The sequence below is a fragment of the Ziziphus jujuba genome, chromosome 12 (assembly GCF_031755915.1).
Source record: "Ziziphus jujuba cultivar Dongzao chromosome 12, ASM3175591v1".
Taxonomy (NCBI): domain Eukaryota; kingdom Viridiplantae; phylum Streptophyta; class Magnoliopsida; order Rosales; family Rhamnaceae; genus Ziziphus; species Ziziphus jujuba.
The window spans coordinates 17,512,352-17,526,227 of record NC_083390.1 but is presented as its reverse complement, the minus strand read 5'-3'; the positions used below and the strand labels follow the sequence as shown (position 1 = coordinate 17,526,227).

The window sequence follows — 13,876 nt, the reverse complement described above, 5'->3', positions numbered from 1 at the left end:
GTATGTGTATAACGTTAACCAGGTACGTAATGAAAACCGGCATCTCCAGTTCCATAGGCACTTTTAAAACAAATGCTGATGGAGCTGTTTGAGATGTCGAAAGTAGGTGGGGTGTTGTGATTTGCAATTCTCATGGACAATTCATGGGCTAGCCCTTGCAAGGAGTGTGTTGCATAGATGTAATTCTTTAACCATTGAGCCCTAGGCAACTAAAGAGGCAATTGAGTTTGATCTGCGAAATGGATACATGGACGGAAAGATTGTTTCTGACTCTCAAGTTGCGATGAAGCTAATAAAAGATGCTACATCTTCTTTACATGCTGATTATTTTTTGGCGAAGGTGATTAAAGCCTTATTGTCTATTAATTCTAAGTTTATTTGTTTATATTCTAGTAGAGATGTAGATAGAGTTGCTCATAGGGTAGCTCAGCATGCTGTTAGTTTGAACGCTTATGAAAATTGGATAGGAGAGGGATCTTCTTGGCTTCTCCAATCTATCCAAAATGATGTTTCTAGCTTATTTTGAGTTTTTAGTAATAAAAGATTTCTTTTTTCAAAACAAAAAATAAAAAAATACAATACCTCTATAAGGATAGCTTGAATTATAAATTAAATTGATTTGCTAGAAGTTAACTTATAGATATATAGAAAATATCTTATCCATGGTTTTAAAAGATAATATAAGTTTTGTTACATCTCACCTACATCGGAAATTGCCAATATCTTTTTTTATTTATTTTTTTATTTTTTGGTTAATAGGAGCAATTTTCATTAAAAAAAAAAAATTTGACTACAAACCAATTTCTTATTAAAAAGATTATTATAAACCAACTAAATGATATTCTAATTACTTAAAAGAAATTAGATCTCGTTGTACCAAAACTCCATGGTGGACTTGTAAGGACCACTTTCTGAGATGTATTGCTCAGCCAAAAGACATCTCTTCTGTGGAATCTGACTTATCTTCCTCAACTCCTCTGCAGTAAGCTTCCAATCTAATATGTCAAGGTTTTCTGCAATCCTTTCCCCTTTGAAACTTTTCACCACGAGACTTACTCCTTGCTCATAAACCCATCTTAAACAAACCTTTTTAATACACAATATATAAAATATTAAAAAGCCAACTCGATCTTGTTCAATACATTAAATATATATTTAGTCAACCAGCAATATTATAAATTAATCCAGAAAATTAGAATACTAACGACAATATAAACATAAGCCAAAATTTTCCCACTTTTGTTACTCTTGACAGTATTTTATTTGGAACGCTATTTTATTTTCTTTTTTGGTAAATGAAATTGCAACTTTTTGGAGATTCGTTTGTCTATTTTGCAATTATTTATAAGTTGAATAGAAGAACCAATTTGGTTTTCATGGTCGTCAATGCTTCATAATCCAGCCAAAGTTCACATGTAAATTAAAATTAGCTGCAAACAAATTCATTAGTAGGATTACTTGCATTAAGATAACATAATATTGACCTAGCTTATTTTTAGTGGGTAAGCACAATAAGTTCTCTCTCTCTCTCTCTCTCTCTCTATATATATATATATATATATAAAATCAATTATACAATCAAACAAACAAATATACTTATAACATAGTAATATGGTAAACCGTATAAGTTAAATTTCAATTAATGATTTAAAACTAAAAATATATAATAACTCTTAATATTAATCCTGTTATTATGTCTTTAAGTATAAATTGGGAAATAATATGCAAAAGATGAAATTTGTATATATATATATATATATATATCCTATATATGCATATGACCATTGCTAATAAAATTGTAAAGTTTTGAAATTACCTGAGCAACTGTGTGTCCCTTGGTTTCAGCAATCTCATTCAAAATTTGACATTGCATAACCCGATTACTTCCCCAAGGAGTTCCTCTAGCCCCCAAAGGTGAGAAAGCAGTAACATGTATCCCCTTTTCTGTACAGTACTCCCTCATCTTTTTTTGTTGCCAATGTGGGTTGATTTCACCTACCAACAAGTATAAGGTAAATTAAAAATAAATAAAAAAATTGATTTAAATGTTATTTGTTAACGTGGTTGGTTTTAGCTCTTTTTTTTATTTTTATTTTTTAAATCTAAATATGTGATTTGCTTTATTTAATTTATTAGTGAGTTATAATTAGAATTTGTCAGACATATAAGTTAACTATAAAATTTTTAAAAAATTAGAAAACAAAAATTGAACATAATTTCAAATTGTGTTGGCTTTTTATTTTTGTTTTTTAAATTTCTTTCAAGTTTATAGCTATTTAAAATGTTTAAAAACTATAATTACGATTAACTAACACTTGAGATAAACAAATTACAAACAATTAGATGATGATGATAATAACAATAATAATAATTAACAAAAAACTAACAGCAACGAACACCTTAATTATCTTATGTATCAAACTACTACAAAACAAAGCTTTGTTAAATTTGACTGTATATAAATTTCCACAACACAAATTAGATAGTACAAGTGATCAGATATCAAACACAAAATAGATAGTACAAGTGACCACATATCTATATCATTCATTTCTTCTCAATTTTTTTGAGAAATTAATAAAGCAATGAAATAATACTCACTTGATTAACAATAGGAGGGATTAAGGCAATGGCAAGCAATTCCTCTAGCCTCCTACATGCATGTCAAATTACTTACTCCTATACTTTGTAAGGCCAAGCTTTTGACACTCTTCCATGGCTTTCCAAACAGAAACCATGCCCATGGCCATAATATCTTCTTTGTCAAAAGATACCTCATCAACACCTGGCTTCAAACTTGTTGGAATATGGATTAGATACAGATCAAGATACTCCAATCCTAGATTCTTGCATACAAATCCCAAGCAAAGAAATTAGTCCATATTATTAATCTTGTTATCAACTAGCTAATCACTAATATTTTTGAATTATAATTTAATTAATTACATGAGAGTTTTACATATTAATTACATGAAAGTTTTACATAGAGCGGGAAGAACAAGATCATGGTGTGTATCACTGGACCAAAGCTTTGAAGTGATAAACAATTCTTGATGCGATTTGATCAATCCAAGCCTCAAAGCTTCCGAGATTGCTTCACCAAGAGTCTTCTCAGATTGGTAAATGGCTATGATGACGATCGAGTTTGATTGCATGAAGTACAGATTATATCACAGCTTCAAAGTTTCCAAAAGGGTATTCAACTATTCCAAAGCCTAAAATAGGAATGGTTTTTCCTGATGAACCTAACCTAATGGTGCCACTGGACATGGCATTTTCAACTGAAGTTCATTTTGAGTAAGCATTTTTTTTTCTTTCTTTCGTGTGTATAGAGAAAAGAAATTGAAGGAGGGACTACTTAGGTGGAGGGAGATTATATAGCAAATTAATTAGCATAATTTTTGTTTTCTTTTGACTAATAATTTGGCAATCATTTTTTTAATCTCATTTATTGGCCACAAAGTTTATATTGAATATGAATGTCTTTTTCTAAAAATCCACTAGTTGAAATCCAATCGTATTCTGATGGGGACATGAGTGCCATGTGGGTCATGCAAGGGGAGGGGTTGTTAATTAGGATTATTAGTTAATTAATTGTTCTTTTTGTTCATTGACCAAGTTTTGAGCAAGTAGTCGAATAAGCTTGTTATCTTTGTTATTTTTGTTATGTTTATTAGGTTGTTTCACTTAGTGGACTGTTATTTTTCTGTTTCGGTTGCTATATGCCTATAAGAAAGCTTAGTATTGTTTATAACAGGCAGGACTCAAGTTTCAAATACAATCTTCTTCTCCTACTCGATCTTCTTCTTCAAGTTCTTAATATTTCTAGTATCAAAGCCAGGTTTCGCATTCCATGGAGACTCAAGGAAACACAAATAAGGAGTTCTGTAACACCCCGTCCCAAAGTACAATGGAAAATTTTCAACTTTGACCGAGGTTGACCGTTGACCGTTGACCGTTGACTTTAACTTTGACCGTTGACCAAAGGGGTCAAAAGTTGACTTTTTGACTCGGATGGAATTCTAGGTTGACTAAGGTACCATTACGAAGTACACATTGGCATGAGTTCGTAGACTAGTAGCATGTTGAAAACGGAGCTACGGTTTGAAAGTTATGAGCAAAACAAGTTGAGGTCCAAACTGTCCAAGGGATGCCGGAGTTGACTTTTTATTCATGCAAAGTTGAGCTTTGACTCATGCATGGTTGTGAAGTACTCATCGATACGAGTCCGTAGACTAGCGGCACATCTGATTTGGACATGTGGGTTGAAAGTTATGGACCTGTAGACTTTTTCGAATACTGTATTATTTTAATATTATTTTTAAACGTGTAACAATGTGCCACGTGTGACTTAATAAATGTGACCATGTGTCACCATGTTGAGATGCCACATGTCAACCATGCTTAATATTATATTATTTTATTATTGTTATTTTATATAATAATATTATTTTTTTAATATTATTTAATTATTTTATTTTTATCGATGTTTTCGTACCGGATATGTTAAAAGAAAATATGTGGGATGGTAAATGTGAAAACTGGTATATTTTCCACGGTAATTTTTGGAAAATCGGTACGGTAATAATTAATTTAATAATTATTTTAGACGCACTCATACAGTATTGGTGTTCCGGTGTATATGTGGTTAGCGCGCAAGTATTATGTCTCCCGTGAGTTGCCATTGGACCGAGGGCAGACAAGTCTTATATATTGCGCATCAGACCGCCCCCCTCCTTGGCCGGGATGACGGTTTCAGCAGCAGTATTGTCGGGACGCCGAAGTGCCGTATGCAAGTTTTTCTCTTTAATCTCCCCGCCAGTCGGTGCTCGGGACGCTGGGTATCGGAGGGTATCACTAGTATATGGTGTGGTGCATCAAATATAAAATTTCGGATAAAGAAATTTCAAACCCCAAAGTATTCAAAATTTATTTATTATAATTTATTACATTTTATTTATATTTGGGGTATTTATTTATTGTTTATTAAATTATTTGATCCCTTGGTTTTCGGGAAATACGAATAACGGGTTTTGTGAAAATGTTTTAAAAGAGGAACATTTCCAACGGAGCGAATAGTGAGGGTTTTGAGAGAAATTATTACTTCAATTGTTATTATTATTTATTTATTTAATTGTTGGTATTAATTAAATTTCTTTATTTGTTATATTATAAATATTAAAGGTGTTCAGTAGATAGAGTCATTCACTGAGATGATTAGCATCTCACGTTTTTAAATTCCGTTCCCCTAGATCCAGGTTGGGAGACGTTGATCGTCCGGGGCGAGCCCGACATCTCAGTTCATTGCCGAAAGTACAAGAAGCACTTCTTCCCTTTTTCCTCTCCATCTTGTATTGCTTCTTTATCTATCATTGTATTAATTCCATATTTATTTGTAAAATGCTCTATATACTGTATTGGACGTGTAGTTATTATTTAGGCACTGAGTTGCTGTTATTCTTTGAAGTGCTGTAAATTTGTGGAATCAAATTGTAGTAACGTGGGAGGAATAAGGGGATGTTTTAGAAGTGTGTTTTTAGTGCAGGAAATTTTTGGTTAGTCCTACCCTTAGGGGAGGTGCTGCCGGATTTTCACATTGGAAGGTTCGGTGGTATTTCCCTGGGATCAGGGCTTGTCTAGGGTTCCGATGAGGAATTTTGGACGGGTCCTGACAAGTTCCATAATGATGTTAATGAAATGTTGGCATGGCATGAGTCTAACGTCGATCAAGTGCGCTCTTAGTTACAACGGCTAATAATAGAGGTGCAACAACTATGGCTCCAAAATTCTCGTATGGGTGAGGGAAACTAGGATGTTAATTCTTTTGCTTCTACTAAGTCCACCCAACCTCTATTTCTACCAGGGGTGAATTCTTCAGGAACGGACCAAACTCCTCACCTCATTATAACCTTCCCACGAGTCAATGGCAAAGAACCTTTGGCTTGGCTTTACCAAGCAAAACAATATTTTGAGTTCAAAAACATACGGACAGATCATCATGTCTAGCTTGCTTCCATCCACCTGGATGGAATTGCTCTGCAATGGTACTATTAGCTAATGAAATTCCAAGGCCCATTAACATGGCCAAGGTTTTTTAAGTCATTGCTTTACTATTTTGGTCCCATTGACTATGAAGATCCCTTTGAGACATTAACCTAATTTAAACAAACCACTACTGTGGAAGCCTACCAAGAATCCTTCTAGAAGCTTTCTCATCAAGTGGATGGGTTACCCAAACGATTTATCATTGGGTGTTTTATAGCTGGTCTTAAAGATGAAGTCCAAATTGACATCAAAATTAAGCATTCACATTCCTTAGCCAATGCCATTGGTGTAGCCTGACTGATAGAAGAACGAAACTGTCAGGACCCATCTAAGACCCCTCATCGGAACACTGAACAAACCCTGATCCTAGGAAAATACCATCGAACCTTCCAATGGAAAATTTGATAGCATCTCCTCTAAGAGAATGACTTGCCACAAAATTTACTTGCATTAAAATGCACTTCTATATGGTACCACCTTATCCTCCCACCTCACTATAATAATTTTCACAATGGCAGCACTTCGATAACAATTTGTGTATATGCAATAGAAATAATCAACTAAATAAACAACCAAATATACCTTTAATCATTCACGTCCGCCCCACACCACCCACTTATTGCCGTACATTTCAAATATCATTTTACAAAATATACCAATGTGTAATATAGGAAGAAAAGTAAAACAATCATCACATCAACAACAATAACAATAATAGTAGTCGTTTCATGATAAAAATAGTATTAACATCATCTGTTATATTTACTCGAAGATAATCACTTGTCCAAGGGCTATCACATAATCACAGCTGTCCCAAGGACTATCTCACCTGTCCAAGGGCTTCCATTTGTCCCAAGGACTATCTTTCTTGCCCGTAGGCTATGATACTTGTCTAGATATACCATATGATAATAATAATAATAGAAATAATACTAATAATAAAAATAAAAATAAAATAAATAATGGCAATAAAAAATAATAATAATCATAATAATGATGATAATATTAGTAATAATGAAAATAATTGTAAACATAATTCTGATAAATAATAATTTTAACATTAATAACAAAAATAATATTAATAATAGTAATGACAATAAAAGCAATTAAGTATAATGTTAGAAAATCAGGTTATGAATAGATAGAATAGTATGAGATCAAATAATATTTTAACATTCAAAATATATTATGAAATATACACTCGTATCAGGGGTACAGACGATGCCCTCCAACATGCTGCACAATCCATGATTTCAGTTATTGCCGGCACCCTGCTACCAATACAGTCCGGGGTGGTTGCCTAGATTGACAGTCCAATCCCCTAGACTCATAGGCAACACAGTTATGAGGCCAGCTCTTCATGGACCATATCAAATGCTGTCCTCGTACGGTGTGATACATACAAATATAATATATATATATATACACAAAAGATACTTGATGCACATACTATATACCAGTGGTGTCCTAAAGCACCGTTTGATGTGGAGGTTAAAGAGAGAAACTGGCATACGGTCGTGTGGTATCCTACCGCGTCGCTGCTAATAGGCATCCTGGCCCTGGAGGGGGGATGGCTGATGCTTACTGTGCATTATACACTGCCTACCCTTGGTTCGATGGCAACGACAGGACAACCCTATAAATCAATAAATCAACCTGCATGCTAATCACATCCACATCTACCTGCGCGCTAATTACATTCACAACTACAGAACACCTGTACGTGTATGGTACATCTAAAACTCTAAATTTTTACAGTATTATTAAAATAATGAATTTTGATAAAATAAGATAAAATCAAGTTTATGAATAATAAATTAATTAATTAATTAATTAATTAATTAATGCATAAATATATTTTTTTCTTGGAAATACTAAATTTTAAATAAATATTTTTCTTCAAATCCATGAAATCAATTTTTACCAAAACAATATAAAAATTCTTACATAATTTAAATCACATACAAATAAGACATTTAAATCAAATAACAATTCCTTTTAAAATTTAAAACATATATAATATTCTTAAAAAATTTGAATGATATAAAATATAATATGTGTAAACATCTATATGTACTAAGCATATATATACATATATATCCACACACACACACACACACACACACACATACATATATATATATATATGTCTCATGTTTATGTACATGCATATATACATATATAAATTTAAGAAGTCAAAAGTTGGGCATTATGATCACATAACTATAGTACACAATATACAAGCATTTCAAATGTTCCAATTACTAACCCAAGCTCAATGCGAACCAAAGCTTCCTGGTATCCATACACCATTTCCGTTGGTGAACTTTTAATTGAGTATACAGATAAACATACATATATATATATATATAGGAACCTTTCACATTTATAAATCTCAAAATCCTTAAGACTTTAAACCACCTTAGCATTGTGAATTCTAAAACATGTCAAGACCTCATATTGGTATACACACGCACACATATGCATACACGTATACACATATTTATAATTTATTCAAACTTCACCACAATTATGATATTACTCCAGAAATAGCAAAATTCTAAATACCCACAAACAATTGACATATTATATATCAAATAGAAGCTTGAGAGACATAGATGACCAATATTTAAATTAACTTAGCTTAACTCATCGGCGGTGGTTGGAATTTCTGTCAGAAAATGCTGTCAAGTATATTCTCTTGGTGCGCCACCAAATGAGCTCGAATTGAGCTAAACGGGAATCACCATCATCTTCAGAAGGTTTAGATTAGTGAGAGAGGACCAGAAGTTGATCAGAAACGGCCAAAAGCTGGCGCATTGAAAGGAAGCCAGCCACCAGCTTTTATAGGGTCTTCTCGCGCATCTTCCGCCTTCTTAGTGAACGGTGAGTGACAGGACCCGCCCCGGGAACCCTCCCAGGACCTCCCGGGTGATCCCGCCTAGTGAAGTCCCACTGGACAATCCCTAGAAAATATCCAATGGAACCTCACCTTAAAAATGTAGATAATCAAACACCAGCAATAACATTAATATCTCAATATATATATATATATATTTAAATAAGTCCACAACCGGCCTACTGTACTACAGGCCATAACTACACACATGAGTACCATGGTCTCTACTGAGTCTCATAATTAAAATCAGAGCATTCTAAGAGTGTCAACAAAGTCTATGAGTACCAATAAATAATAAATAATTCCAGAAGATAACAATAGGTGAAGAAAGGATAAATACGGCTGCTGTAGTGGAAGGAAACAAGCGATAAGCTATGCACGAGGTAGACTGCTACTAGTTGCCTGAGCCTAGGGGAACGAATTTAAAACAATAAAACGTGAGATAAAGAAATCTCAGTAAGTGGCATAGTAAAATAGAAAAATAATGATTTATTTCTGAAAAATCTTTCTCTCAAGACCTCACATTCTACTCATTGAAAAGTTCCCTGTTTAAAAATCATTTCACAAAACTCAAACTTGTACCCCAATTAATATCATAAAAATCGATGCTCAAAAGTATGAATAAACAATTATTGTAATATTATGAAATGTCTCAAATCCAAATATAAACATTTGAGCATAAACTATAATAAATACAGTTCCACCAAATAAATATGAAAATGCAGAAATCACCACAATATTTGTAAATCAACAATATATACAAACATTTACAATGTACCATATGATGTACCAATATACAAACCGTGGGATACACCCATGTAACATCCCACATCGGTTGGAGAGGGGCACGAAGCAGTCTTTATAAGGCTGTGGATACCTCTCCCTTCAAGACGCGTTCCTGGGAGGGAAAGTAAAACCGTGAGGGGGGCTATGGCCTGGAATACCCCAAAGCGAACAATATCTTGATTGGGCCTGGGAGGCCCGGGCCAATGGGACTGGCAGGTTAAAGAGGTGGGACCTCTAACCATTAAGACGCGTTCCTGGGAGGGAAAGTAAAACCGTGAGGGGGGCTACGGCCTGGAATACCCCAAAGCGGACAATATCTTGATGCGGGTGGTGCTGGGCTGTTACAGTGGTATCAGAGCCGAACCCGGATAAGTGTGCCAGCGAGGACGCTGGACCCCAAGGGGGGAGGATTATAACATCCCACATCGGTTGGAGAGGGGCACGAAGCGGTCTTTATAAAGCTGTGGATACCTCTCCATTCAAGACGCATTCCTAGGAGGGAAAGTAAAACTGTGAGGGGGGCTACGGCCTGGAATACCCCAAAGCGGACAATATCTTGATTGGGCCTGGGAGGCCCGGGCCAATGGGATTGGCAGGTTAAAGAGATGGGACCTCTAACCATTAAGACGCGTTCCTGGGAGGGAAAGTAAAACCGTGAGGGGGCTACGACCTGGAATACCCCAAAGCGGATAATATCTTGATGCGGGTGGTGCTGGGCTGTTACACCCACCTCACGACCCTCAATATATGAACGGTGTTGTAGAAATAATAAATAATCGTCGGGACGTACCCAACCTCACAGTCTGTGGCAATAATAAACCGTTGGATGATACCAACCTCACAGCACCGTGGCAATAATAATAAACTGTCGGATAAACCCAACCTCACAGTCCGTGGTAATAATAGATAACCGTTGGATGAAGCCAACCTCACGGCATCGTGGTAATAATAATATACTGTCGGATAAACCCGACCTCACAATCCGTTCTAATAATAGATAACCGTTCGATGAAACCAACCTCACGACACCGTGGTAAACCCACCGCATGGTAATATAATATAATATAATACTGATCCAAGGTATTGGCATTACATGGTACATCAATTTAAAAATAACTAATACAGTATACATGAAACAATCTTGTAAGATTATATATATACGTTTCCAAACGATACTGTATCATAAATCATAATTTAACATTTAAACTTCCACCGCTTAATTAAATACTTCAAAATCTCAAAACATCATTTCATACGAAAATCAGAAATACCACAGTGAAATATATTCGCCATAAACCAATTTTAAGCACATAAAATTATAAAATATTTGATCGTGCCTAAAATTATATGATTTTCAATCTGGTTTCTCAAACCAAATAGTTTCCAAAATGATTTAAAATCTCAATTGAATTACCAAGATATTTAAATACCACAAGTCCATTTATGGACCCATTAAAATTGAAAATCACTTAAAATATTATCAAAAGTCATATAAAATGATAACACATATATGTGAAAGCAAATATTTATATATGCATAAAACAACATTTCAATCAAATGATATATACGTAAAATATTTAAACCCTATATATACTATACTATATACCCAAATCATTTAAAAATGATATAACTACTCACAATACTGTAGATGCTCATGCCTGCTCCTCTGCAGAATTGCCTCCACGCTCAACTCAAATGCCTGTAATATAATAAAATATTCCTCAAGCTCCAAACAACTAAACCAGAGATACTTGTATAACCCAAATGTCTCAAAATGATTTACAGTACAACGAAATTGCATAAATTGGACACCGGGCAGTCCAATTATACCGCGTGTCCTTAGGACCTAGTACCCAAAATTAGGGATTTTTACCCGAAGCCTAATATTTCGAAATCGAACCACCTAATGGGTCCTAATAATATCCAATTTCACTAATTCAACTCCAATTTTAACTAATTTGACTAATTTTATCCAAACACAGTCCTCAACTTATCCGAAAATTAACTAATTGATCCAAAAATAGAAAAATTATCAAACGACCTCCAAAATTCACAAAATTTATATTGACAGAAAGTCCAAGAGACAAGGAACTCATCAGTATGCTCATCTTGGTCCAAAGTTTCCTCCGGTGGCCAGAAAACACTGTTGAAGCATCGGTCGAACTTCTCTTTGTCGAATCTTTCAAACGGTGAAAAATCTGGACAAAATAACCAAGGAAATGAGCTCAGAGGGGTCAAAAATAGTGGAAAAGGTGTATGGGTTGGCCTGAAATGGCCAAAAAATAAGAAAATCCAGCGACCCACCTCGCCGGCCGCTGCGGACTTCCCCAGCCCGATCTGGGCGTGTCCGGCTGAGCTCTCCTTCAGGTGACCTTCCTAGGTGGCTGGCGCGTGTAAGTGGTGGTTGGTCGGAAATGGGCAAAACGGCGGTGACCCGGTTCAACGGTAAACGGGTTGAAGTGACCCAGTTTGGACCCACGGGTCTGAGGAGAGAATTTCTCGGGTTTTGAAAAAAATGGGTATTTTGGGCTTTGTTTCCTATTTGACACGCTTATCTAGGCTTATATAAAGCCTTGGGTCGCTAATAGACAAAAACTGGGGACTGGCTTGGACACTGATTTAAAACTTATGCTTAAAACTTCTCAGAACTATAACTATTTGTCCGTAACTCAGAATTTGGCGTGCCGCCAGTCTGTGAACTCGTATCGACGAGATCTACACAATACTACTTCAGTTAAACCAAAAACATTGGCTATTGAAAAAAAGTCAACTTGAACCCATATATTATTCACTTGGTTAAACTTGGTTAAACTTAGTCAATTTGGTCAAACTTGTTTAATCATGTATATTTTTTGGTACGGGGTGTTACAGTGAGCACCATGGAATTGCTGGCATGATGGGTCATCAGCTGGGCATGGCGATGATGCTCAGTCCAGCCGGCATTGATGGTAGCACAAAGGGGAGGATGACCTGCAGGGAAGAAGGGAGGGAGAGCTCCAGAGAGTTCCAGAAAGAAGCCCCCCCCCCCCTTTGTTTTCCCACGTGGGGAAAAGAAAAAGAAATAAATAAAATAAAATAATGTAATATTTGATTTTCTGAAATGTGGCATTTTCTTGTCATGACACATGCCACCTTTTATAATGTTACACGTGGCATCTCTGTTCACGCACACTCACAGATCGATGAATAGTAACAGCTGTCTTGAAAAAATTTCATAGGTCTATAACTTTTCAACCACATGTCCAAATCGGGCATGCCGCTAGTCTACAAACTTATATCGACGAGTACTTCACAACCATACATAAGTCAAAGCTCAATTTTATAAGAATAAAAAGTCAACTTTGGCACCCTCGGATAGTTCGGACCTTAATTTGTTTTACTCATAACTTTCAAACCGTAGCTTTGTTTTTGACGTGCTACTAGTCTGCATACTTGGATCGATGCGTACTTCACAATGATGCCTTGGCCAACCTAGAATTGTTATTGAATCAAAAATTCAAAGTTTGACCCTTTTCGGTCAACGACGGTAAACTTTGGTCAACTTGAGAAATTTCTGGTGTACTTTGGGATGGGGTGTTATAGAAACCATTTACGACATCGAACTACCACAAACCCAAGACCTGTACCCATCATGGTAACCACTAAGGTTAATGTAAATCTACTGCTTGGGCATTTATGTCCCCTCCTAGTGACCCGAAGCAACTCCACTAGACCAGGACCTGTTGCCCGGTAAGTCTCTATGCAAGAATACCAGGAGTGACGAGAAAAGGGACATTGTTATTATTGTGATGAAAAATTCGCATTAGGGCATCGGTGCATGAAATCACAGTTATTCATGATTGAAGACTCATAGGAGATGAAGGAGAGAACTTATCACAAGGTGATGACCAAGATGTTAATTCCAAAATTTCCTTCCACACCATAGTAGGAACTGACCATTCGCAGACTCTCCAAGTGACTGGAAGGATTAGAGATTGGGATCTCATGGTACTCATTGACAGAGGAAGCTCACATAATTTTATCGATCAATCTGTGTTGCAAAAGCTGGGCCTACTCATGAATCATAACAAGAAATTTAGTGTGTCATCGCCAACAAGGAACACTTTGATTGCACTAGATTATGCCACTCGGTTCTTGTACAGATAC

At 35.6% G+C, this 13,876-nt stretch overlaps 1 pseudogene; it reads right to left on the bottom strand.

Annotated features, from left to right (window-relative positions):
* Window positions 1-861: 861 nt before the first annotated feature.
* Window positions 862-3,270, bottom strand: LOC107429758 (non-functional NADPH-dependent codeinone reductase 2-like; annotated as a pseudogene).
* Between the last annotated feature and the right edge of the window lie 10,606 nt (window positions 3,271-13,876).